The 25,239-nt window shown below is 37.9% G+C and overlaps 1 long non-coding RNA gene across 8 annotated transcripts in view; it reads right to left on the bottom strand.

The window, feature by feature from the left end:
• The window catches only part of LOC113599318 (uncharacterized), a 272,963-nt gene extending 252,837 nt beyond the window's left edge, over positions 1–20,126 (bottom strand). For 3 of the 8 annotated variants that reach the window (XR_008294943.1, XR_008294944.1, XR_003420129.2), the window contains exon 1: positions 19,765–20,126. This is a non-coding gene — a long non-coding RNA (uncharacterized LOC113599318). Of the gene's footprint in view, positions 1–18,925; positions 18,986–19,764 lie in introns of all 8 variants that reach the window. The other 5 variants (XR_003420131.2, XR_003420132.2, XR_008294942.1 and 2 more) reach the window with 3 other exon arrangements.
• Positions 20,127–25,239: the final 5,113 nt, after the last annotated feature.

Raw genomic sequence — 25,239 nt, 5'->3', positions numbered from 1 at the left:
GGCTCATTCGGTTAAGTGTCTCACTCTTGATTTTGGCTCAGGTCATGATCTCACTATTCCTGAGTTCAACCCCTGCATCTGGCTCTGCACTGACAGTATGGAGCCTGCCTGGAATTCTCTCTCACTCCCTTTCCCTCTTTCTCTGCCCCCACCCCACTCATGTTCTTGCTTGCTCTTGCTTGCTATAAATAAGTAAATAAACAAACAAACTTAAAAAAAATTTAATGACATGAATTTGAAGTCAGGTTTGAATTTTACCATGCTATTTACTATGTAACCTCAGACAAATTACTTAACTGCTCTAAGTTCTACTTTCCTTATCCATATGATAAAGATTATAATAGTATCTTTCTTTTAGGATTATTGTGAGAATTAAACTGAATAATGCATATGTAGTGCTTAGCAGTATCTAGCCTAGAAGAAGCATTCTATAAATATTAACAATTATTATTAGAATTACCTAGAATTATAGCACTTAGAAGAGATCTTAGCAAAAACATAGTCCTGTATTCTTTCAGTTGCTTTGGGCACACATGAACCAAACAAAATTGTGAACAATTGGTGAGTCTTATTAAACTATTGTTTAGTTACGAGATTAGGGTTCTGATTGTACACACTAGCCAAAAAATTTTAACCTAATATAAAGGGAAAATTTGATAAGGAAGGAAAGTGCAAATACCTTCGGAACCAATATTCTTGAGTATGTGAAAACATGGGATGCAGTTTTCACCATATGTTTCTATTCTATCATTGGCAATAATTTGACCTCATATTTGGTGGAATTAGAGATAGTTCTGAAATTTTATATCCTGGCAACCTGTGTACTTCTCCAACAGATATACCTGCCTTTGATTTTGAAGGTAAAGAGTGTGTGTGTGTGTGTGTGTGTGTGGCGTTGAAGCCTTTCTAGGAGAGAAAGCTAGTTTTAATATTAAACTCTTAACTGAAAGAAATAAAGTCAGTTTCACTAAAATAAACTTAACAGTTCTAAATACAATAAAGTACAGCAACTAACAATCTTTTATTACTCAAAAATAGCTCTTTTATTGACTCAGAATCTTATTTCTTATTTTCTAAGAACTAGGGGTGGGGGATGTACAGATTAGCTGTTATCTCCTGAAAACTTCAGAATGTGCATGGAGGAAATGCAGAATGTATAAGACAAATGAAAGTAGTGATGATTTTTTCCTCATTATAAAAACAATTTTTGAATCAAAGCATAGATTCAGATACACTGGTTGATCTCTGAATTGTTCTTCCATAAGCAACTAGGAGACCAAATTATATGAAACAACTGGTTTTAGACAATGGGCTGTAGGTAATATGGGACTGTGATAACGGAGAAAAGGGGAAACAAAGGTGGTGAGACTTATGATTACCCCTAGATTACTACCTGGAGGCAACTGCCAGGCCACAGTACAGGGAGAGAGAACCAAAACAAAGCCCAGTGTCTCACTACATTTAGTAGCTGGAGGCCAGAGTTCAGGATGGCTGAAGAGCTGCAAAACAACAAAAAGCTCTAGAGATCTGCAGAATAGTCTAAAGGTTTTTTCTGAGTAATAATTGGGGCTGTGTGAAGGAAATCATTTGAGTACTATTCAACAAGACCAACAAAAGAATAACATAAGCAGTAAATCAAATAATCCCTGGACCTCACTGAGCTGGGAATAGTTCATGTTACCAGCCAGAATAGAGCTTCTAATACATGGGGCATTGGATAGCATCTTCAGGAGAGTTATGCTTTACTAGTGGGACCAAATTAGCCCTAGAATAAAAACTGGTTTGGATTAACCCTAACAAATCTTAAAAACAAGCCTCAAAATGTTCAAATTGATCAAGTAACTTCCTGTGTGCCACCATAAGTTCCACACTTTTAAAAATAAAACCCAGCATTCAACAATGTAAAAATCACAATGTCCAGCATCTAATAAAAAATTACCAGACATGACTTACTATGTGATCATTTCATAATATATACAATGTTATATCATTATGTTGTACACCCAAAACTAATATGTTGTATGCCAACATACTTCAATAGAAAAATAATAGTAGTAATAAAAAGAAAAAAATTATTATACATGCAAAGAAACAGAAAAAATATACATAACCCATAACCGGGGGGGAAAAAAATCAGTCAATAGACACTTACCTTGGAATGACAGATATACTGGAATTAACAGACACTTTAACAATTATTATAAGTATATTGTAGGATATGAATGAAATAGGGAACACAGTGATAGAAGATATTTAAAAAGATCCAAATAGAAATTGTAAATATTAAAAATGCAATACCCAAATGAAAGATATATATAATGAAATTAAGAGCAAATTAGACACAGCAGAAAAAAAGATCTGTGAACTTGAAAACAGCAATAGGCACTACCCAAGATAAAGAGAAAACAAAATGAGAAAACACAGAGCCTCAGTGAAGTGTGTGAAACTATGAAATTGAGTATGTGTACAACAGGAGCCTAGGAATGAGAGAAGAAAAAAGGAAGACATAAAAATTATTGGTCAAAAGTAATGGCATTTCCTCTAAATGTGATGAAGACCACAAATCCACAGAAACTCAGGTAACCCCCAGCAAAAGAAAGAAACCACACCAAGGCACATACTACAATCAGGTTGCTGAGAACTACTGATAGAGAAATCTTAAAAGTATCCAGAGAGGATCATCTGGGTGGCTCAGTCGGTTAAGCTTCTGACTCTTGATTTCAGCTCAGGTCGTGAAAGCCCTGTGTAGGGCTCCACACTGACATCTCAGAGCCTGCTTGGGATTCTCTCTCTCCTCCTCTCTGCCCCTCCCCTGCATGCACACGCACACTCTTTCTCTCAAATAAACATTTTTTTAAAAATCCAGAGAAAAACATAATTTATACAGGAAAATAAAAATAACAGTAGACTTGTAAAAAAGCAATCCCAGAGAACAATTGAATGATATATTTTAGATTTGCTATTCTGGCTGGGAGCTGTTGGCAGTTCACCAATAAAAGTCTGGGCAGGGACTATTAGTACCTTACCAGCCACCAGTGATAGTCCCCTCATTATGAGCCAGCCATTGGCTGATCTGACTCTAAAACTCAATTTTAGTCATCTTCCTGGAACTAGTCTTAGTTCTATTATAGGTCATGTTCCCCATATTTTGAGACAAATATTTGCATAGAATATTACTGGAAAGTACTCTCGGGAACACTTGTAAGAAAGTGATGGAGTTGGGATGGGGCAAAAGAAAAAGTTGAACTACAGTGCAATTGCAACAGAGGCCTCAGCTGATCCCATGAGGGGCTCTGAAGCTGAGATGGCTCTTCAGAATTGTCCCAAACAGAGAAAGTACTAGGCCTTTGTACCTTTATGTAAACCAGTCACTGAATATGGGTTGATTCTGAAGAGGAGGTGTAACCTTGAGTGAGACAACTCCCTTCTGCCAAGCATACAGTTCCTAAAGAGGACTGCAGCCAATAGTCCTGGCAGCTGGGGGAATTCATGACATAGCAGTGAAAGGAGGTCTGCGTGGAACACCTCATCCTCACCACAGAGGATCCCTAGCATTAAAAAGAACAAAAAGTGGCAAGGGGTTGGTGGGGAGGATTTCTGTTAATATGAGACCAGAGAGAAAGGGGGACGGAGGGAGGAGAGGTTGTGAAAATCAGTTTTCATTTAGTTTTTACTTTAGCATTTACTAATTTTAATTTCTCTTGTTAAAAAGTTATTTCCATTTATTGTAGATGATTTGGAAACAAAAGTTTAAATCACCCATAATCTTACCAACCAGATACAGCCCTATGAAAATCTTGAAGTTCTTTCTCCAGGACTTTATGTCTTTTAATGATTCAAGAGAAAGTAGCTCTTTTTTTGTCTTCTAAAACTTCTATGGCTGGTTAGGATTTAAGATTGGTAATAAATTTCCCAAAACTTCATGCCGAAGCTAAAAATACAATGATCAAGACCTGCCATTCTTGTTCATTATGTACAATGTCTCAGATTTTTACATTTGTGGGCTTTCATCAGCTTTCAGGTTACTTGGAAGTTCTGAAGACTGCATTCTGTCTCATGATTCTCACGATCTGATTTGTCAGGCAGCACCTTATGCTCAAGCAAAGAATCCAAATTTCTTTCTCTTCCCCAGCTTAACTGATACTCTTGTGTCCCCTCCACTAAGACTCATGCCACCTATTGCTAGGCTAGAAATTATCAAGCACGATACTCATTGTTCATTAAACTGAAAATCAAATTTTAGCATCAAACAATAGGTTGGAAGGAATCACCCAAATGTTGGTTGAATTTAACTTTTGGAATCATTGTTGGATAATTTCTACAATGACTATCTTTTGTTTTGTTTATTTAAACTATTAGGAAGTTTGATTTTGGTGACTCATGGGCAGCAGGGCCATCTGCAGGTCTCCTCTGATGCAGCTCTGATTAGTCCTGAATTGTCTTCTTAAAAGGGATTCGACTCTACTGAATATATTTATGGCTTTATAATGTCAAATACAAAGTGATATGAAGCACAAATTTAAGAAGCATAAATTTACAGTTACAAATCCCTGTTAGGGATTTTTTAACCCACTGAGCTAATATCAATTGTCGTATGTATAATTATAGCCAAAATAATAAACATAATGTATCGGACCTTCAATATATATGGAATGAGCATAAATATTGGGATCATGCAGGACTGGGTTCTAATTGTGGCTCCATTACATTAACATTTTTAATCTTTCTGACATGCAGTTTCCATATTTATAAAATGAGAATGATACTTCCTTCTTGACATCTTTGAGAGCCCAAATGAGATAACATGTATAAAGTGCCTGGCATAGAATATGCATACAATGTGTCCCAATGAACAATAGTTCCCTTTCCCTTAAAATTAAAACAAACACGTAAGAAAATCTAAAGACTATTTATTGCCTTTGTACCCAGTCTGTTTAAGAGTTGTAAAATATACCATTACCTTTTGGGGGAAAATGGAGTTTGAAGGAACTGTCTTCTTAGGATACTTATTATCCACTGTGCCCTCTGTTTTCATTTTTATGCCTTTTACATTTTAAATATATGTAGATAACTGCAAAGAACATTTCCTCAAGATAATTACAAGCAATTGATAAACAGTACATGCTGAATTGGGGGGATATGAAGGCTTATTTTTTAATGTGTATATCCTTGTAACTGTTCTAAATTCTATCATTTTTTTCCAAGTGAAAACAAATAAATATAAATACCTGGAAAAGGAAAATATATGAGATTATCCTTATATAAGATATAAATGAGGAGTGTCTGGGTGGCTCAGTCGGCTAAGCATCCCACTTCAGCTCAGGTCATGAACTGCTTGAGTTCGAGCCCCATGTTGGCTTGTGTTGACAGCTCAGAGCCTGGAGCCTGCTTCGGATTCTGTGTCTCCCTCTCTCGCTGTCCTCCCTCCTTTGCTTGTGCTCTCTCTCTCTCAAAAATAAACATTAAAAGGGGCGCCCAGGTGGCTCAGTCGGTTAAGCGTTCAACTTCGGCTCAGGTCGTGATCTCACAGTCTGTGAGTTCAAGCCCCCCCCACCCCGACCCCGTCCGGCTCTGAGCTGTCAGCGGATTCTGTCTTCCTCTCTCTCTCTCTCTGCCCCTCCCCCGCTCACACTCTATCAAAAAATGAATAAACATTATAAAAAAATTTTTTTAAACATTAAAAAAATGATAATTCCTTCTCTCCACCCTTCAAGTCTTTGCTTCTACATGGAACAAGACAGAAAAGGAGAAGGCTTAACTGAACAATTCAGATTTGGGATAAACTTTCTAAATTCTTAATATATACTCTCAAGGGAACCCGAACTATGTAGTAGACAATTATTTCTCTTTGCAGACTTTTCTACCAAGAACTCAGAAAAATCTTTGCCTTGGGGGATTTTATCATCTATGTAGAAAGCTGACACAAATACAGTTACCTTGGTAAATACTACACCAAGACAAGATCCTTTGCTTATCCAGCATTTAAGACATGTTGGAAGCATGAATTATGCTATGATGATCCATAAAGTCCAGGCTGAGCTAAAAGAAATATAGTAAAACCTGTGCTATCTGGAAAACACAGGCCAGAATAATTAGTAATTAATCATTTTACTACTGGTTTCCAAAGACTTCCGAATCACATTAATTGGCCTATGTTAACATCTACTATGTTATTGTGTGTTATTTGCAGTAACAGTCACCAGTCCCTCTCATCTTCACCTGACTGAATCAGACTGTGTCCTTAGTACTTAGCTGAGGCAACCCCTCCTCTATGAAGTGGCTCTCTTGTGTGTGTTCCCAAAAGACCCCATGCCTATGTCCAGTACTGAGCTTACTACAATTTGTTAAAATAATTTGCTTACCTGTCTGTCTCCTTCCATCAAACCCTGAGCTTCCAGAGGCTAGGAACTGTCTTGTTCATTATTATCTCCAATACCTATCAGTGCCTAGCATACACTTAGGAGAGATTCAAGAGATGTTAAATGAAATAAATAGCTAGCTGCATGGATCTGTCTTGGGCATGGGGCACCAAAGTCTCTAAATGAGATTTTATAGAATAGATGTTTCTGAAAAGCTCTCTTGTACAGTGTCTATGATTTTCACAGAACCAATCAGTTTTTAATCCTCATTATTCACAACTCCATATTTGTGAACTCATCTGCTTTAACTCTCAAACTGACACTTGCAGCACCTTCACGGTCATCCCTGGACATACCCAGAGCGGCATAATATTTGAATCACCAACTCGCATGTTTCCAACTAAGGTTGAACAAGGTGACATTCTGCCTTCTTGTTTCAGCTCTCATACTCTAAGTAATCGTCCTTTTTTTGCAGTCTATGTGGTGCTATGTTTTTTTGCATTATTGTGCTTTTGGTCTGTGGCTTCACTGTTTAAAATTAACCCCAAGCATAGAGCTAAAGTGCTATGTAACGTCCCTAGGCATACCAAAACTGGAATGTGTCTTACAGAGAAAATGCACGTGTTAGATAAGCTTCATTCAGGCATGAGTTATAGCACTGTCGGCTATGAGTTAACGTTAATGCATCAACAACATATATTAAATAATATATGGATACTCAGTATCCATGGTGACTTTATAGAACATTATTGCAAATAATGAGAATCAGTTATTTGCATTGCCATATGTTTACAAAGCAGTGGAGGTGTCATTACTGATTTTTCCCCTATACATTTCTATATTTCCTGTATTTATTACAAACATGTACTAATTTTATTACAAGGATAATATTTTTCGGAATATATATATTGTTGGAGATAGTGTGGGATGATGAGTACAAAACACTGATTTAGCAGTCAGATCTGGGTTTGAGTTACTGTTCCGTCATTCACTAGCCATGTAACTTTGGAAAAGTTATTTAACTTTTCACAGCTGTTTCCCCGTGTGTAAAACAGGTATGATACTATGTACCTTGGGGAGTTATTTTGAGAGTTAGAAACAATATATCTAAAATATCCAGCTCACAATGTAGTACACAACGCACCCTCAATTAAAACACAGCTGTTAATATTATTAGCTTTCTGCTGGGACCAAATTGCGGAGGCCCAAGCAAGCCTCAGAGGCTCACAGGACTTGGGGCATTCATGTTTCATCCCAATTACTAACCCCATTCACAAGCACAAGTTTTATAGATTCGGTGCTTCAGCTTCTTTCCACTTGTGTTCGTTCTGTCAACTATTTTTTTAGTGTCCAAATGTGCAAGAACTTTTCCAGTTCTCTTTTCTGATGTGCTAAATCATGTGATTTAGACCTTTGTGGAACTACAGTGACTTTGACCTCAGCTTATATACCCCATCAAATACCAGGATATGTGAGCTGGGACAATTAACTCTAAAAAGTAGCCTATTTTAGAAAGAGCTTCTTTTTAATCAAGTCCCATCAGATATTTGCTTAGGTGCAGTCCCAGCTGTTTGCCTTTTAAACTGTTTAATATGTGTGGCATGATAGTGCTTGATTTTCCCACAATGACCTCCCAAAGGTGTTCTACGTACTTCTTCCTTTTAAAAATTCATATTCTGCTCTCTCTCTACCAAGCTGGGAAGATTAAACTACCAGTACATTTATGAGAGTCTAGCCTGAGATGGTCAATAGGATCTGACTGTTGCACAGATTTAGCATACTTCTAAATTGGAAGCTCTATTTCAAAAAGGAATTTTTGAGAATAATTGAATCCGCACCTCAGATAAATTTAATAAGAATGACTTGGACATAATTCATGACAGAATTCATGCTTCTAAAAATAAACTCACAGTGGGAGTTCCACTTGGTCTCCCATACAGGGAGGGGCAGCAGTGTATTTCTGTGTGTCCCCCCCATCATGATCTCAACTGTGTTGTCCTGTTCCTTAGTATAAGAGCACTTGAGATGTCACTATCTGTGTACCCATGTGTTGTCCAAGAGGCTGACAAAATCCCTCCACGCATGGCTCAGTGTGCCACTGCTGCCATTACCAACACAGCTTTGCTGACCTCACCCTTCAGTGTTTTCCTCTTGTCTCTGCTTTTATGCTGCATTCTGCTTTTCTCCTGCACACTGAAATGGCCTCTCTGTACATCCTCTTTGCTTTTGCTTCAGCTCTGAAGCCATGTTGGAGAGACTATTTACCTTTGGGAAATGATATTCTTTTGCCACCAACCCCCTCACCATGTGTTTCTTCTGTAACACACCCTGGATCTTGGGAACAGGAAACAGTAAGTAGTTTTTTTCATTCCAGAACATCCTGGGCCATAGCTACACAGCAGGGATCAAAGCAGGCACACATCAAAAACACCCCAACCGAGAGGAGCAGCCCTCAAGCTTCAGCGCCTCTGGCTCTTGTTATCATCACTGCCTGTGAGTCATGTGTATCTCATCTCTCCCCTGTCTGCTGCTCCTTCTCCAGGCTCTGCGAGAAATCTGTTCTTTACCAAAAACTTTCTTAACAATTCAAGATAAAAACTCCTTCAACTTTTCCCATCTTTCTTCCTCATATAATTAGTAATAGATAAATAATTTCAGTGATATTCATTTGGCATTTCTTAAGCCCTTATTGTGTGCCAGATACCATGCTAAGTGATGAGCCTTAAAAAATGAATGACACACTCCCTACTCTCAAGGAGCTTTTGAGTAATGGAGCAAGACAGCCAACACATAAACAGTTCTAATATAGCATAATACAGTCAGTGGTGGAGGCAGGCAAAGGGGCCTTTGGGAGTAAATAAGAGGGATGCTATTTCTCAGATAAGGCGAAGCCCCTAGCTGAGTATTTTTCCAGGCAGTGGGTGCTGGGATGTTGAGGAGGGGTATGCAGGAAAAGGGCGAATCATAGGGATGAGATACAGATCTGTTCTGTTAGGGAGGAATAATAGAAGCAGAAGTGCTGAACTACGTATTTGAGGCAGGGAGTTACTGGAGACACAGCTGGGAAGAAAGAACATAAAAATTTATCTGACTCATATTCAAGAATTTGGGCTTTATCCTATAAAGATGAGCTTTACTAAAATGCATCCTCCTGTGTCTGCTTGAATAACAGGCCCCCAAACAAGTTCATGTCCTCATGCCAAAACCCCCTGATTATCAACCTTATAAAACTTAAAAAAAACAATAACAAAAACCAACCAAACAAAAAGCCATTTCAAATGTGATGAAAATAAAGATCCTGAGATAGAGCGATCATCCCAGATTATCTGGGTAGACCCAATATAATCACAAGGGTCCTTACAGAAGAAAGACAGGAGGAATACGGAAGACAGATGTGAAGAGATGGAAGCAAAAAACAGAAGAGAAAATGCTGCGCAGCTGGCTTCAAAACAGGAAGGAGCCACAAGTCAAAGAATAGAAGCAGCCTCTAGAAGCCGGAAAAGTCAAGGAAATAGATTCTCCCCTAGAGGCTCCAGAAGGAAAGTGACCTTGTCCAGCCAATTTAGACTTCTGACCTCTAGAACCATAAGATAATAAATTTGTGTTGTTTTGGTCACTAAGTGTGTGGTAATAATAGGAAATTAATACAACTCCTGAAGACCAGAAATTTTGGGGTTTTTTTCTTCTGTATCTTAAACAGTACCAGAATACACCACCCCAAAATATGCCTCTTTGGCATGTGGGTTATTTTGAGCTAAAGGCTACTGAGAACCAGAACACCCAGAAAAAGATCTAAAATCAGGGCACACGTTTCCCTTTTGTAAAAGAAATTCACATTTATGGAGGAAATTTCCATTTGTAAAGATGTCCCCCTTTCCTATAACAGGAAAAGGAGAACTCAACAACTCACCAATGGAGAAGGCACTGACAAATCTGGTTAACAAACCTTATTAAACCTTATTACACTGTTGCTTACTATACGTTTTCTGGCCACCTTCCCACAGCTTACCTTTCTTCCCAAAAGCCCTCTACCCCTTTATCAACCACTCCCAAAATGTAAAAGCTTACCATGACTATTTATGTAACTCATACTTCTGCAGTTAAGCAATTTCAGCTGGGCTCAGGATAGTTTTTCTGGCCTTGCCTGACCTGGAATGTCCTCAGCTGAGATGAATCGTCTTCATTTCATGTGGTCTCTCACCTTCTAAGCAGGCTAGCCTAAGCTTTTTTTCATGGCAGAGTCAAAAGTCCTAAGACACAGAGTGGACTTGGGCAATACCTCTAGAGGATTAGGCCTGGAACTGGCACAGCATCTCTTCTACCACATTCCATTGGTCTAAGGAAGTCACAGACCAGCCCAGTTTCGAGGAGTGGGAAAACAGATTCCATCTCTTGATAGAAAGAGTTATAAAGACAGATTGCAGAGGGCATGAATAAGCGCCACCATTTGTCATCAATCTTCCACATGACCCAATGATTCTTTTCTGTCTTACCGCAGCATCATAACTACTCTCCTTCTGAAGTGACAGAAATAATAATAGCTGACATTTATTGAGCACTTGTTGCCAGGCAGTATTCTAAGTACTTTGCATTAATAATTTACTTTATTCTCAGAAGAACTCTTTGAGGTAGGTATAATTATTACTGGCATATTAAAAGAGGAAACAAAGGCACAAGGAGGTAAAATAATTTAAGAGATCCTCTCCACCAGGAAAAAAAAAAAGATCTCAGAGGAGCCATGTGATGCTGCTGAGAATTAAGACAGAATTGAACAGCTCTCCAGATCATCTGAAGGCATGAACACTTTTCCATAGCCTCCGGTCACAACAAAAGGCATTCCTTTTCCACAAGATTCAGACGCTAAAGCACTCAAGAGAATGAAGCTATCCCACCATTGTTAAAGAGAGAGTTGTACATTTACAGTCTCAGGCAATGATTTTTAAAAGGCAAAATTTTAAATCATCTTTAACGGGAAGAATTCCTCTGTGTAAGTTTTCTTCACCATCCCTATAGAATCCGTTTTGTTTTAATTCCAGCAATCTGAATCAAGTGACAATGATGCCGGACACTGGGAACATCAGGAATTATAGGAACTTACAATTTGACATAGCAAAGTAAACTGGAATTAATGAGACAATACTAGAAGAACCAAAGAGGTAGTTTCAGAGAATTGAGTCTTTCCTTAGAGCCAAAAATGACCCTGACTGGCCTCAACTTTGAAGCATGCTCTAACCAATAAGAACAAGGTCCCTTGCCTCTCTGTCTGATCTACATCTGATCTTGCCTTTTAAGCTTTTCCTACCCTGATAACAGGCATCTAAGTTCTATTGTGCCTGCCTTGCTTTAGCCAGCCTGCATGCCCTATTGTAGTGTTTCTCCATCTTGTCTTAACTACCAACTTAGATCTAATGAGCCTGAATCTTCAGAGAGAGAATCTGTATTTCTAAAAAGTATCCCAGGTGATTCTTATGACAATGTAGATTTGGTAAATGCTGCTTTATCTCTCATGTAGCATGATTTTAACTAACATGACTGTTTGAATCTAGAAAGATCACAGCTTAATTCTTATTGGCTTGACAGACTCCTACAAGCTGGGTTCATGAAAATTGGTTTCCATGGTGGGAAGTAAATTTTGCCAGGGAACTCAGTCTGGACATTCATATTGGGTATAGCCCAATTGAGAGACAAGACCTAGAGCCCCACCCCTGATAATCAAAAGTGACATAGAAAAATGCTCTCTGGGGGCACCTGGGTGGCTCAGTCAGTTAGGTGTCTGACTTCGGCTCATGTCATGATCTCACTGCTCGTGGGTTCGAGCCCCGCGTTGGGCTCTGTGCTGACAGCTCAGAGCCTAGGGCTTATTTCAGATTCTGTGTCTCCCCCTCTCTCTGCCCCTCCCATGTTTGTGCTCTGTCTCTCTCTGTCTCTCAATAATGAATAAATGTTAGAAAAAGAAAAAGAAAAAGAAAAGTGCTCTCTGGCATCCACATGGGCCACACATGGGCTGTCAGAAGTAAATGTTCTCTGGTGGAGAGAAAAGATTAAAATTGACAAATATGAAAATATGCTTTGACATACCCCAAATCTAGTTGTTATACTCCACACCAAGGCCATTTTAATTCTTTTTTTTTATTCTATTTTTTTTCAATATATGAAATTTATTGTCAAATTGGTTTCCATACAACACCCAGTGCTCATCCCAAAAGATGCCCTCTTCAATACCCATCACCCACCCTCCCCTCCCTCCCACCCCCCATCAACCCTCAGTTTGTTCTCAGTTTTTAAGAGTCTCTTATGCTTTGGCTCTCTCTCCCACTCAAACCTCTTTTTTTTTTCCTTCCCCTCCCCCATGGGTTCCTGTTAAGTTTCTCAGGATCCACATAAGAGTAAATACATATGGTATCTGTCTTTCTCTATATGGCTTATTTCACTTAGCATCACACTCTCCAGTTCCATCCACGTTGCTACAAAGGGCCATATTTCATTCTTTCTCATTGCCACATAGTACTCCATTGAAGGCCATTTCAATTCTAAGTTGAGAGTAAAAGCAATGAGACTTTTACTAATAAGTTAGATACACTTTTCGAACTTTAATATCCTAACATGTAAATGGGAGGTTTGTACTAGATAATCTCTAAGCTCCTTTATACTAATCTTGGATTCTGCGTTGGTCTAGTCAAAGAAAATATAACTAGTCACTGGTATGACTGAAATGTTTATTGAATTGCTGGTAGTTTTACTATATTAATCTGACTGTTAATTCAATAAAGACCAACAAATCTATTTATTTCTGTAAACCCAGCTAATGTTTCCAACTTAATCCAAGTTTGGACATCGGGCAGGGAGGAAGAAGGAACTCCTTGTCACTTCCTTTTCCCTTCGCCTCTTACATTCCCAGAAGCTCTGAAAGAATCCAGTGGCCCAATGACTGATTAAATAGTTTTCCTCCATTCCATAGTAGAGAAATTCATTTAATGCCCTTCATAGAAGAGATGGCACCACTGTCTCTTCTACCCTATTTCAAATGTGAACTTTATACTGATTCTTTCAAATCTATGTTCTACTAGTTAGAAGCTTCACAGCCATATCAATCTAAAATAGATCTTCTCAATGTAACAGTTAAAATGTAATTTCAGTGCAATTGGAGCCTTTCTAAATCAGTTGTTAAAAGAAATTCCTAATTAATGAATATAAATAATCACACATTACCCACTCAGAAATGTGTCCTCATACAAAAATATATTAAAAAGCAATTTAGCTCAACAGTAGATGATTCAAACAAAAAAATCTATAGTGTCCACTCAAAAGTGTGAACACTAAAAATGAAAGTGATTTTTAAGATGTAGTTTCTTCGAATAATTGCCTCAACTGTATATGACCAGGCAGTTATGATGAACTTAGCTAAAGAAAGATCCTGAGAGATTTATAGTGGGAAAAAAAAAAGCTAGCAAATCGGATTGAATGTGAATTTCTGCATTTATGATTGATGCCAGAAAAAGTCATTGTAGCAGTTTCACGGAATATCTCACAGCTCGAATGCACATTTTTGTGCCATTATCAGCAGTTGCAAACTAATCCTCAAAGCTTGCATGGTAAAAACAAAACAAAACAACAACAAAAAACAAAACAAAACAAAGCTTGCATGGTAAGCTATTAGAATCTAATTTAATTTCCGCCCCCCCTTGACCTTTTTTTTTTTTATATGTAACATAAGCAGAGTTTGGAAATAAGTCAATTTGACAAGTCTGACTTGAACATCTTTAATGAATTCTTTTCTGATATTTCACTTCTTCATAATTATATTTGATGTCCTATCAAATATCTGGCCAGATGTTGAATTATAAAATATCATTAAAGCCCCATAACTTATGCACAACTTTACCATGTTTTCTTTTATGTGTGGCTTCTCTCTTTCTCTTCCCCTGTGTGCCCTTGTACTATTCTGACCTTCTGAGAAGCAACTTAATTCTGGCAGAGGTTTTCAATGTGACACCTCATTTTACAAACTTGATTGGAATTCAGGGTATTGAATCATGGCTTGAATAGTTTGAGCTAAGCTACAGCATTATATTTCACAAATATCCTAAAAAACAATCTTCCTGCCCATTTTCTACAGTGGCCCAAGGCCATTTGATTATAAAATATATGCTTTATTGAATATACATTTTTTTTAAAAATGGGTATTCTCTTCATAAACCATAATAATAGCATCCTCATCAAATATAGATATTACCTTGCTAAATGGGTTTACCTTTTCCTTTTTTTGAGTTATGCTCCCGGAGTCATTTTGAGATAGTGAATTAACCTATAGAAGGATGAAGTGTTGTTCATTCACCTCTTCATTCATTTTTAGGCATTGTTCTTTTTTAAAAAAAAATTTTTTAATGTTTATTTTCGATAGAACACAAGGCGAGAAAGAGAAGAGAGAGATACAGCATCTGAAGTATACTCCAGTCTCTGAGCTGTCAGCACAGAGCCCAACACAGGGCTAGAACCCACAGACCATGAGATCATGACCTGAGCTGAGGTCGGTCGTCCAACAGACTGAGCCGCCCAGGCACCCCTTCTAGGCATTGTTCTTGGTCCTAGAAACCCATACATGGATCCTGCTGCCAAGGCCATGATCCACAATTAACTGCTGCCTTTTAAAAATTTTATCTATCTATCAATTTATTGCTTCATATTGGAAGAATATAGAGCTGCCTTTGCCATATCATGAAGTAAATACTGGATATTGCTCAAGTGGACATATAATTAGCTTCTCACTTGTTTGAGTTTAGGAAGTACTGCTGTTTATTTGTTTAAACTTGAAGGCAATAAAAAGCTTGATGTTGTCACAGAGATTAGTATTAAAACTTTAAAAAAACATATACTGAGGGGCACCTGGGTAGCTCAATTGGTTAAGAATCTGAATCTTGATCTCAGCTCAGGTTTTGATCTCAGGGTCATGACTTCAAGCCCCACACTGGGCTCCACACTGGGTGTGAAGCTGACTCACAAAACAAAACAAAACAAAACAAAAAAAAAAAACATATACTGAGCACATAACCCTATTATTATTACACACCAACCTCATTTGGGCTTGAGAATAAATGTGTTGGCTATTTTGACTGTTAGGTGTCAGACCTAACCTGACCTTTTGGTTAAAAGTAACCAAAAGACCCATTTATCCAAAATAACTTCCTTGACAGTCAACCCTAATACTGAAAATTTATACCATTCATTCATCTAATCATCCATTCATTTCTTCACTCACTTATACCGGCTGTGTTCTGCATTGTGCTAGATAATGGGGATAAAAGACTAAATAAAAACACCCTAATCTTGATGTAGAGAAGCTGACAGATTGGTTGGGGAAGCAAATAAATTGCCAATTATAATACAATACAGGTGTTACAATGGGGAAATACAAAGCTGTGAGGTAATGCATGTCATATGTTGTATATTCTTAGGGTTATATGGTCTATCCTAATTAAATAAAACATCTCAATGAGTGAAAAAAATAATAAATTAGGCAAACACTTGTGCTCATGCAAACTCTAATGAAGTCTGATGAAGAAAGGGACTTTGGGGCACCGGGTTGGCTCAGTCGGAAGAGCACGCAACTCTTGATCTTGGAGTTTGAGCTCCATATTGGGTGTAGATTAAAAAACTTTAGAATAGGGAGTTTCTCTTTTGATTCACTACCATATACATAGTGTACACACTATTTGTAAGTCTTAACAGTCTTTTTAAAATTTCTTGCCTCCTGCATTATCCAGCCTGCATTAGCATATTATGCCTAATGCCTTTAGTCATAAAATACTATAATCTCACTTTCCCACTTCCAAAGATATGTAACACACACCCCCCAAGGTGTTCTATATGAAGTTTAAGCAGGTCTCTGAAATTTATGTCAAAAATTTTATCAATTGGTGAACTTCAGCTCCCAACCAAAATTAAGCTCTTAAAGACTAGATTTATCCTCTCGCCTGAAATAATAAAAATTAAAACAACAGTGTCCGAGATACTCAACATCATACGATAAAAAATGATGATCACTAAACAAGGTAAGTCATTCAAATGTACCAGCTTAGTGCTATGAAATGTTTCTGTGCTGTGATGCCCAGAAAGTGAACCTAGATAGAACCTAGAAGATTCTAGTTGCAGAGATGAAGCTGAGAATCTGAGAAGAATGCAGTGACTTAAAATTCACAAGAAGGAGTCCCACAGAGGGGAAAACCTACAGAGAGAGTTCTGAAGCTCTGCATAATTTCCCCCTTAAGTATTCTGCTGAAATATTTATCAGTGCTTCTATGTAAGCAAATTACCCAAGGCCAAGAGGAATCTGTCTGGATTAGAGGAAATTATAGTCACCTGCATTGAACTGAGAGTAGGACCTATCTATTACCACCATCCAGACTAGAATCTCATGATTCATGGAGAATTTAGTAGAACATACAGAAAAATTCTGCCTTAGTATTTGGACAGTACTGGAAAATTGGCCTTACGCTGCGCATTTCAATCCCACTTGAGAAATCTTAATAACAAAACTCAAAAGGACCTGTTTCCAAAAACAATGAGTCCCAGAACAAAGCACAAAAATGTTTAAAGAAATATAAATAAGCCTAGCAACCAATGAAGTAAAAATGTAAATGCCTGGTATCCAATAAAAATTACCAGGCATGCAAAGAAGCAGAAAAATATAACCCATAATTAAGACAAAAATCAGTCAATTGACACTGACACCTATGTTATAGGTACCAGACAGGTATATTAAAATATTCAAAAATTTAAGTAGAGATACAGGAAATATTAAAAAAAAAACCCAAATAGAAATTCTAGAGATGAAAACTACAACGTCTGATATGAAAATACACTAGATGGTATTAACAACAACAGAATTGATTAATCCAAAAGAAGGCAGAAAAAAGGGGAGGGACAAAGAATGGAAGAAATGAACAGAAAACAATAAGATGGTAGGCTCAAATTTAACCATATCAATAGTCACATTAAATATGAATGGTCTATATATCCCAACTAAAAGACACATATTATCAAATTGATAAAAAAGACCAAACTATATTCAGCCAACAAGAAATTCAGTTTTAAACACAAACACACACATATATATATGTTTAAAGAGATGGGTCTTTGGAGCACCTGACTGACTCAGTCAGTTTAGAGTCTGACTCTTGATTTCAGCTCAAGTCATGATCTCATGGTTTATGGCATCAAGCCCTGTGTTGGGTTCTGCACTGACAGCACAGAGCCTGCTTGGGATTCTCTCTCTCTCTCTCTCTCTCTCTCTCTCTCTCTCTCTCTCTCTCTCTGCCGTACCCTGCTTGCATACTCTGTCTCTCAAAATAAATAAACGTGAAACAAAATTAATAAAAAAATTAAATTAAAAAAGATGGTTCTTTGAGATCAATAACACTGATAAACCCCTAGCCAGATTTATCAGTGAAAAAAAAGGAAAAAGGTATAGTTACCAATATCAGGAATGAGAAATGCAACATAACTACAGATTCTACAGATATTAAAAAAATAATATGGAATTATTATAGACAACATTATACCAATATATTCACTAGCTTAGGTGAAATGGATAAATTCTTTGAAAGACACAAACTAACAAATCTTATGAAATAGATATCTTAAATGAAATAAATAATCTAGAGTCCCGTCTCTACTAAAGAAATAGAATTTGTCATCAAAACCCTGTCAAAAAAACAAAAGTTTCAGGCTTAAACGGCTTCACTGATGAAGTCCATCAAACACTGAAGGGAGAAATAATAGTAATCTGTACAGAGTCTTCCAGACAAGTTAAGAGCTGATAACAATTTCCAACTCATTCTTTAAAGCCATCATAAACTAACCAAAAACATTACAAGAAACAATACACTATAGACTAATATCCTACATGAACATAGATGTAAAAGTCTTAAACAGAATCTAAAAGTTGATTAAAATGATAATATATGTTTCTGGTTTATCCCAGAAATGCAAAGTTGGTTTAATATTCTAAGAAAATAAATATAATTCACCATATTAACAAACTAATAAATAATATTCATATGATAATCTTAATGAAAACAACAACAAAAAGCATTTGACATAATCTAACATCCATTCCTGATTCAAAACCCTCACTATGTAGAAAATTTCCCCAACCTGATAAAGGACATCTATGAAAAAAGCTATAGCTGACATCACACTTTATGGTGATAGACTCAGTATTTTCTACTTAAGATCAGGAATTAGACAAGGATGTCCTCTTTTACCACTTCTATTTAACACTGTCCTGGAGGTTCTAGTCAATAAAATAAGGTGAGAAAAGAAATAAAAACCATCTAGATTAGAATAGAAAAAGTAAAACTGTCTTTATTTACAGCAACATGATCTTCTATTAGAAAATATGATGGAATCTACTTAAAAAACTGCCAGAATAAATGAGTTTAGGAAGAATGCAGGATACAACATGAATTTACAAAAATATATTTCCATAAGCTAGCATCTAACAAGCAGAAATTCAAATTTAAATAAGTACGATTTACATTGGAATAAAATATTTAATAACTACTTACTAAGTGCTGGGCTTTACCACACAGTGACAAATAAACAACGGCACTGTCTCAAGAAACTCTCTAAGTAGGGAAACAAGAACAAAAACAGATAATATACTCCAATAAGTAAAGGAATAAAGATATATGTGGACATTCAGTCAATTGTTATTAACAAATTTCTTTTATTAGTAAACCTATTTTCCCATTGTCTGAGAATGACCCATAATTAATCTAAAATTTCATAAACTGGATTAGCACAACCAGGATTCCTAATGCTATTAGAATAGTTCTTTTTCTGATATTCATGTGCCTAAAGTTAAGAGGATAAGTTATTCCTAATCCACATTTGAGGTTCTTTTGTCTAATCAGTTCTCTGGTCCAGAGAGGGTGAAAAAAGTCTGTTCTGAAAGATTTCAGCTGCACATTCTTCTTTGCATTTGTACCAACTTGCAGAACCAGAGAACTTAAAAGTGTACTAAGGCCTTAAATAGCTGAGGCACCATTAATCCACTAGGGCTGGCCCAGAATCCTCTTTTGTGCTTTGTGTGTCTGTGTGAAGCAAGAGCTAATTAATTAAAATAAGACTATAATCAACATTTTAAGTAAAATATTTTAAATTCTTCAGAGAAAACAAACCCAAATTCCACTCATTTAATAAACACAATTCTAAGATTATTCTCGTGCTCAATTCACTAAGGCAGTTATTTTAGTGACCTATATTAACTCGGTTGAACAAACAAATTTTATTGAGTTCTTATACTGATGCCCTGAACATAATGATGCATAGGCTCTACCTTTTTAAGGATATGTCAAAACATATCACACCCAAGCCAGAGACCACAAAGTAAACTATTACTCACATAGCCATATGCAAAGCAAGGGGATTTCCTGAGGGGCAAGACCCACCAATAGGAGAGCACTCTGGGGGTGCTTGGGTGGCTCAGTCAGTTGAGCGTCTGACTTCAGCTCAGGTCATGATCTCAGAGCTCATGAGTTTGAGCCCCACATCGGGCTCTGTACTGACAGCTCGGAGCCCGGAGCCTGCTTCGGATTCTGTGCCTCCCTCTCTCTCTGCCTCTAACCCACTTGCATTCTGTCTCTGTCTCTCTTAAAAATAAATAAGCAGTAAAAAAAATTTTTTTTAATGAAATAAAATTAAATTAAATTAAAAGAGAGAGAGCACTCTGGTATCTACTAGAGAAGACAGAAGATAGAGTGTGCATGGTCAGGGGACTATATATATATCTATCTCCTTCCCCATGACATTTTTCAATGATGCCAGGGCAGACTAATTTTGGCAGTGGTGGGGAGATAAGAGGGGCAGGATATTTGCCTTGCATGATTTATGGAGGTGGAGCAGAAGTGAGTGCAGAGATTTTGCTAGTCTATTGGTTTTCACCCTGGGGGAGCAGCTGGGGTGGCTGCCAGTTTCCATCCTGACAGGTGTTGAATGGTTTAGCCAAATGTCATTGTGCTGGGTGATTTAATTCACTCAGCAATCATCAAGAAGCTCACAAACTAAAGTGGAAGATAGACATGCTAACAATAAAACAATGTAACGTGATACATATAAAAATGGACTTACATAAACGTTTCCAAAAAAAGTATAAAAGAGAGCATTCTGTCTGAGGCATCACAGGAAGGTGATGCTCTATCAGGGTGGTGATAGAAACTAGACATATACCAGATGGACAAGGGAAGGATGAGAAGAAAAAGAAAACTTTTTCCAAGAAAAGTTAGCTAGACTCTATGAACAAAGGGAAGCATGAAATGGTACACAACTGATGAGAAGCAATGAGCAGCTTGGTACTGCTGGAGCACAAATGAAAGAGAATGGCAGATGAGGACACAAAGACACAAATGACATAGGCAGGGATCAGGGTATGGGGGATCCTATAGTCATGCTAAAGTGCTTAGACTTTATCTAGTAAGTAATGCAGACCTCTTGAAAGCCTCTAAGAATAGAAGGGACATGGTCTAATTTTCCTTTAAGAAGAATCACTCTGACAGTATTATTGGGGAATGGTTGAAGACGCAGATTAGGGACAAGTTAACTGGGAGGCTTCCAGGAGCATCTGTCTACAAGGAGTACTAAAATCTTATTAAGCACATAATAAAATCGAGAAGATAATATTTATCAGAACTTAAGTGTGGGGTTAGAAATAGTACTTATAAGAATACAGACTGGAATCAGTCTGGAATCAGACTGCTTTGGTTTGAATCCCACCTCCACTGAACAAGTTTCTTCAGGCTAAGGAGGATCCAAGGTGCTATAGGAGGGAAGAAGAGTGGACAAGTCTTACGGAGAAGATGAATATCTTGCAGAATCTCACATTTCATCAGGAACTCTTGATACAACCATTTCCACTCAACTATTCCTCCCCTAGTCTTAAAGAACAGTATGACATTCAGTTGCTAAAAATCGTACTTAGTTCTTCATGCATCTGGCTACAAAATGGCCATAATTCTTCATCTCTCCCTGTATCCATGACCTTGCTGTGTGACACTGTAGTTCTCACTAAAGGCAGAGGCTATTTTCATACCCCTTGAGGTATGGGCTGGTCCCAGGACTTGTTTTGGCTAACAGAAAATTGTGGAGGTGGTTATCAGTTCTGAGCCTAGCCCTTAAGCGACTTTTTGTATTTCTACTTGCTCACTTCCATTTCTGTCACAGGCAGAATGTGCCCAGGTTATCCCGCTGGACAAATGTGTATGGTAAAGCCAGTTTACCCCACTCATCCCAGCTGAGACCTAGAGATTAACCAACAGCCAGGCAAATCCCATTATGACAGCAAGTCCAGCCAATATCAGCAAATCTACCTAGCTAGCCACTCCAGGCACTTACTGTTGTAGGGCACTCAGGTTTGATGATTAATTTTTATGCTACAAGAGATAAATGATAGTCCCCATGACTGCATTTTCTTACATCCCAGGCATATCAGTTACATCACACAAAGCCCTAAACTTCTACGTACCAAACAGATCTCAAATCCATCTGCATTGCTCTACTCTAGACTAAAAATCGTTACCAGCTCACCTGAACTACTACTATTGCTTTCTCTGCTTCCACTCTAGATGCTTATAATCTGTTCTTCAAATATCCGGGAGACTGGTGTAAATCAGATCACTTCAGTCATTACCCTGTTCAAAACACTTTAATTTCTTCTTACTGCTCTAAGAATACAATCTAATTCAAGTTCCTCACCATGACCTCTAAGCCCAGCATAGTCTGCCACATGGCTGGGATTATTCTCTCAAAAATGGTTTCTTCAAAGAAATGTGAAATCAGTTCCTATTAAGAAATCTCTGCATGTAGAGGTGCCTGGGTGGCTCAGTCGGTTAAGCTTCCGACTTTGGCTCAGGTCATGATCTCACGGCTCGTGAGTTTGAGCCATGCATCGGCTCTGTGCTGACACCTCAGAGCCTGGAGCCTGCTTCAGATTCTGTGTCTCATTCTCTCTCTGCCCCTCCCCCACTTGTGCTCTGTCACTCTGTCTCTCAAAAATAACTAAATGTAAAGAAAGCTCTGCATGAAGAAAGGAATATTATTTTGGTAAATGTACCAAAATATATCAAAATGAAATAGTTTGTTTGGCAGACAGAAACTGAAGATCTGATTTTTCTAAACAACAAAAAATTAAGGTGGAGAATAAGAGGAGAGGAAGAAAGAAAAAGGAACAACACATTGGTGATCCAGTGTATAACACCGAAACAACAGAAGGGTACAGTCGGATGAAAAAGAGATCCACATTTGGGGCTTTAGAAGCCAAGAGGTCAAAACAATGCTTTGGGAAGGATAGAGCCTAGCTGTTTTCTGACTTCAAGAGAGAATATGGAGAAATGGGTTATCTCTGAGGTAAAAGGTATTACCTGGAAGATTAGACATGAACTCACACTCCCTAAGCATAAGCATTGCTGAATATCACTTAATATTTGTACAGAGTACCTTGAGCTAAAAAATGCTTTTGCATACTTCCTTTGTTTTATACCTGAAGAACTCCGGGTTCCGTGAGGTTCAGTGCACAGTAATTAGTTTTCATTTTGACTTTAATAAAGCATGCTAACTTGATGACTCACATGATCCATGAGTCTATAAGTCTTCCAGGAATGAACTTTGACTTATATTTTTTTAAATGACCCTCAAGCCACTGATTTCTAGGATTGAAACAAGTTGAGAAATAAAGGCTACCAAAGATGCAAAACTAAATTCAAAAATCACCAAAATTAATTCCTGTTCTTAAACAACATGGCTATGGTCCCAGAATACCAAAGTCAACACAGGAATACCTATGAAAGGCATTTGGTACAGTCATGGGCACTCATCAGATTGGTGTTCATCTCCCAGAAAATGCTCTTCAATAGAAAATGCAGTTTGTCAGTGCTTCATCATTCAGCTGGTATAGGTTTTCTAGCACCTGGCTGCCACAACAAGCCTTCTACTTTGGCCCCTTGCAATAGGAGGTGAAAATGAAGAAAAGCAGCTGGGTTATAGCATTCCTGGAATTTCTCTTCAGTGGAATGACAGTGGATAGTGGACAGGTGTCACAACATGGCCCATAACTCTACTCAAGAAGAGACACTTCTGAGCCAACAGAAGTGGTGCAAGAGATATAAATTCCTTTTAACATTGCTTCCTACACTGCCTACTCTGCCTTCTCTCACTCTGCTCCCTTTACCAGATATTTTTTTTTTATTTTCTCTATGCCCATACCCTGCGTGTCACTTAGATTCCAACTCACTCTACTTCCCTATGAAGTCTTCCAACTATTACAGCCCCCAGTGATCTCTTTCTTTAATAAATATATAAAAATCAGAATTCATTCTCTCTGCATTGCTAAAACATCTAACACACACACACACACACACACACACACACACACACACACTATGTACTTCAAGTATTTGTACCATATTTCAATCCAGAAATCTATCCTTATCCTTTTTTCTACCTTTTATTTCTCCAATGCATTTACCAATCATAAAATTTGATCAGTCCATCTCTGGAATATCTCTTGAATCTGATCATTCATCTCCAACCCCAACACATCCCCCTACATCAGTTACCTTTACTTGTTTGGTCTGTAATTTATCTTGCCCAAATCTCCCTTTCCAATATATAGAATGTAAGTAAAGTAGTCTTAGTAATGCAAATCAGATTGTGTCACCCTTCTGAATAACACATTTTGGTGATTCCTTGTGTTCTCAAGATATGGGTCTCAATTTCTTTACATAGTTTACAAAGCTCTACATAATCTGGCCTATGGTTATCTCTAATCTAGCTTCATCTTTCACCATTTCCCCAAATCACACTCACTTCTAGACTTTTGTAAATGCTACCAGCCACGCCTGAACACTCTTCTCCCTGCCCTCTGACTGGCTAACTTTTACATATTCTTCTTATCTCAGCTTAGAGACTTCCTCAAAAATCCTCTGGGACCTCCATATACCAATATAGATATTCATCCTATGTGATACCACAGTATCCTATATTATCAACATTTTACAGAGACAGAGCTCTTAGTTCTAAACGATGAAACCGACTTCAGTTAATCAAACAGCACACAAATATTTTAAATATTAGGTAGCTAATAGAATCCCTGAGATGGCTAAAGGATGGGGCTTGGATAATACCAGGCCAGTGATAATACACCAAGCCCCACTGTCGAATGGCTCCATGGAGGCACTATGACTGCCTTGGATGAGCAGAGACACAGCTGGTGTTGGGCACTGGGTACTACCATGAGTACCCCTGCCCCTTCCTCTGATTGGTGGAGCCCAGGTCACAAGTCTGTGCCCTCACTGCAAGGAAAGCTGGAAAAATAAGCTCTTGCCTTCTGTCTCGGGATGCCCAGGTTAATCATTTTGTTTAAGAGCTCTGGGGTGAATAGCCATAACTACTTCTTAATTTCAAAATGGATAATGAGTTCCTCAAAAAATGTTAAAGTCATCAGCTTGTATAGTATATATTTTGTCCATTTCCAGTAGGCAGTACCATGTCTGTTCTGGCAAACTGAGGCTTATGGAAATGTGAAGGAAATAAGGCCATCTACTCTCTGAGGTCTCCCCACATACCAATGAACAGGAAGATGAGGTGGAGAGCAAGCAAGCATTAGTGACAGGCAAGGACATGAAAAGGGCTCATCCTTAGCAAACTGGAAGGACATAAAGTCCTCAGCCTCATTGTAACTGGGGTGCTGAATGGGGCCAATGAAGCAGCCAGAGAGGGCTGGAGGTGCTGCAATATGCTTCCATAACACTCCATATCATGATTATTCCAATCATGGCACTTAAAAAATTTTATTCAGTAGTTTGTTAGTTTCTTGTTTTCCTTGCAG

The sequence above is a fragment of the Acinonyx jubatus genome, chromosome C1, assembly GCF_027475565.1.
Source record: "Acinonyx jubatus isolate Ajub_Pintada_27869175 chromosome C1, VMU_Ajub_asm_v1.0, whole genome shotgun sequence".
Classification (NCBI taxonomy): domain Eukaryota; kingdom Metazoa; phylum Chordata; class Mammalia; order Carnivora; family Felidae; genus Acinonyx; species Acinonyx jubatus.
The sequence above is the reverse complement of the archived record's forward strand: the minus strand, read 5'-3'. Positions and strand labels throughout refer to the sequence as shown.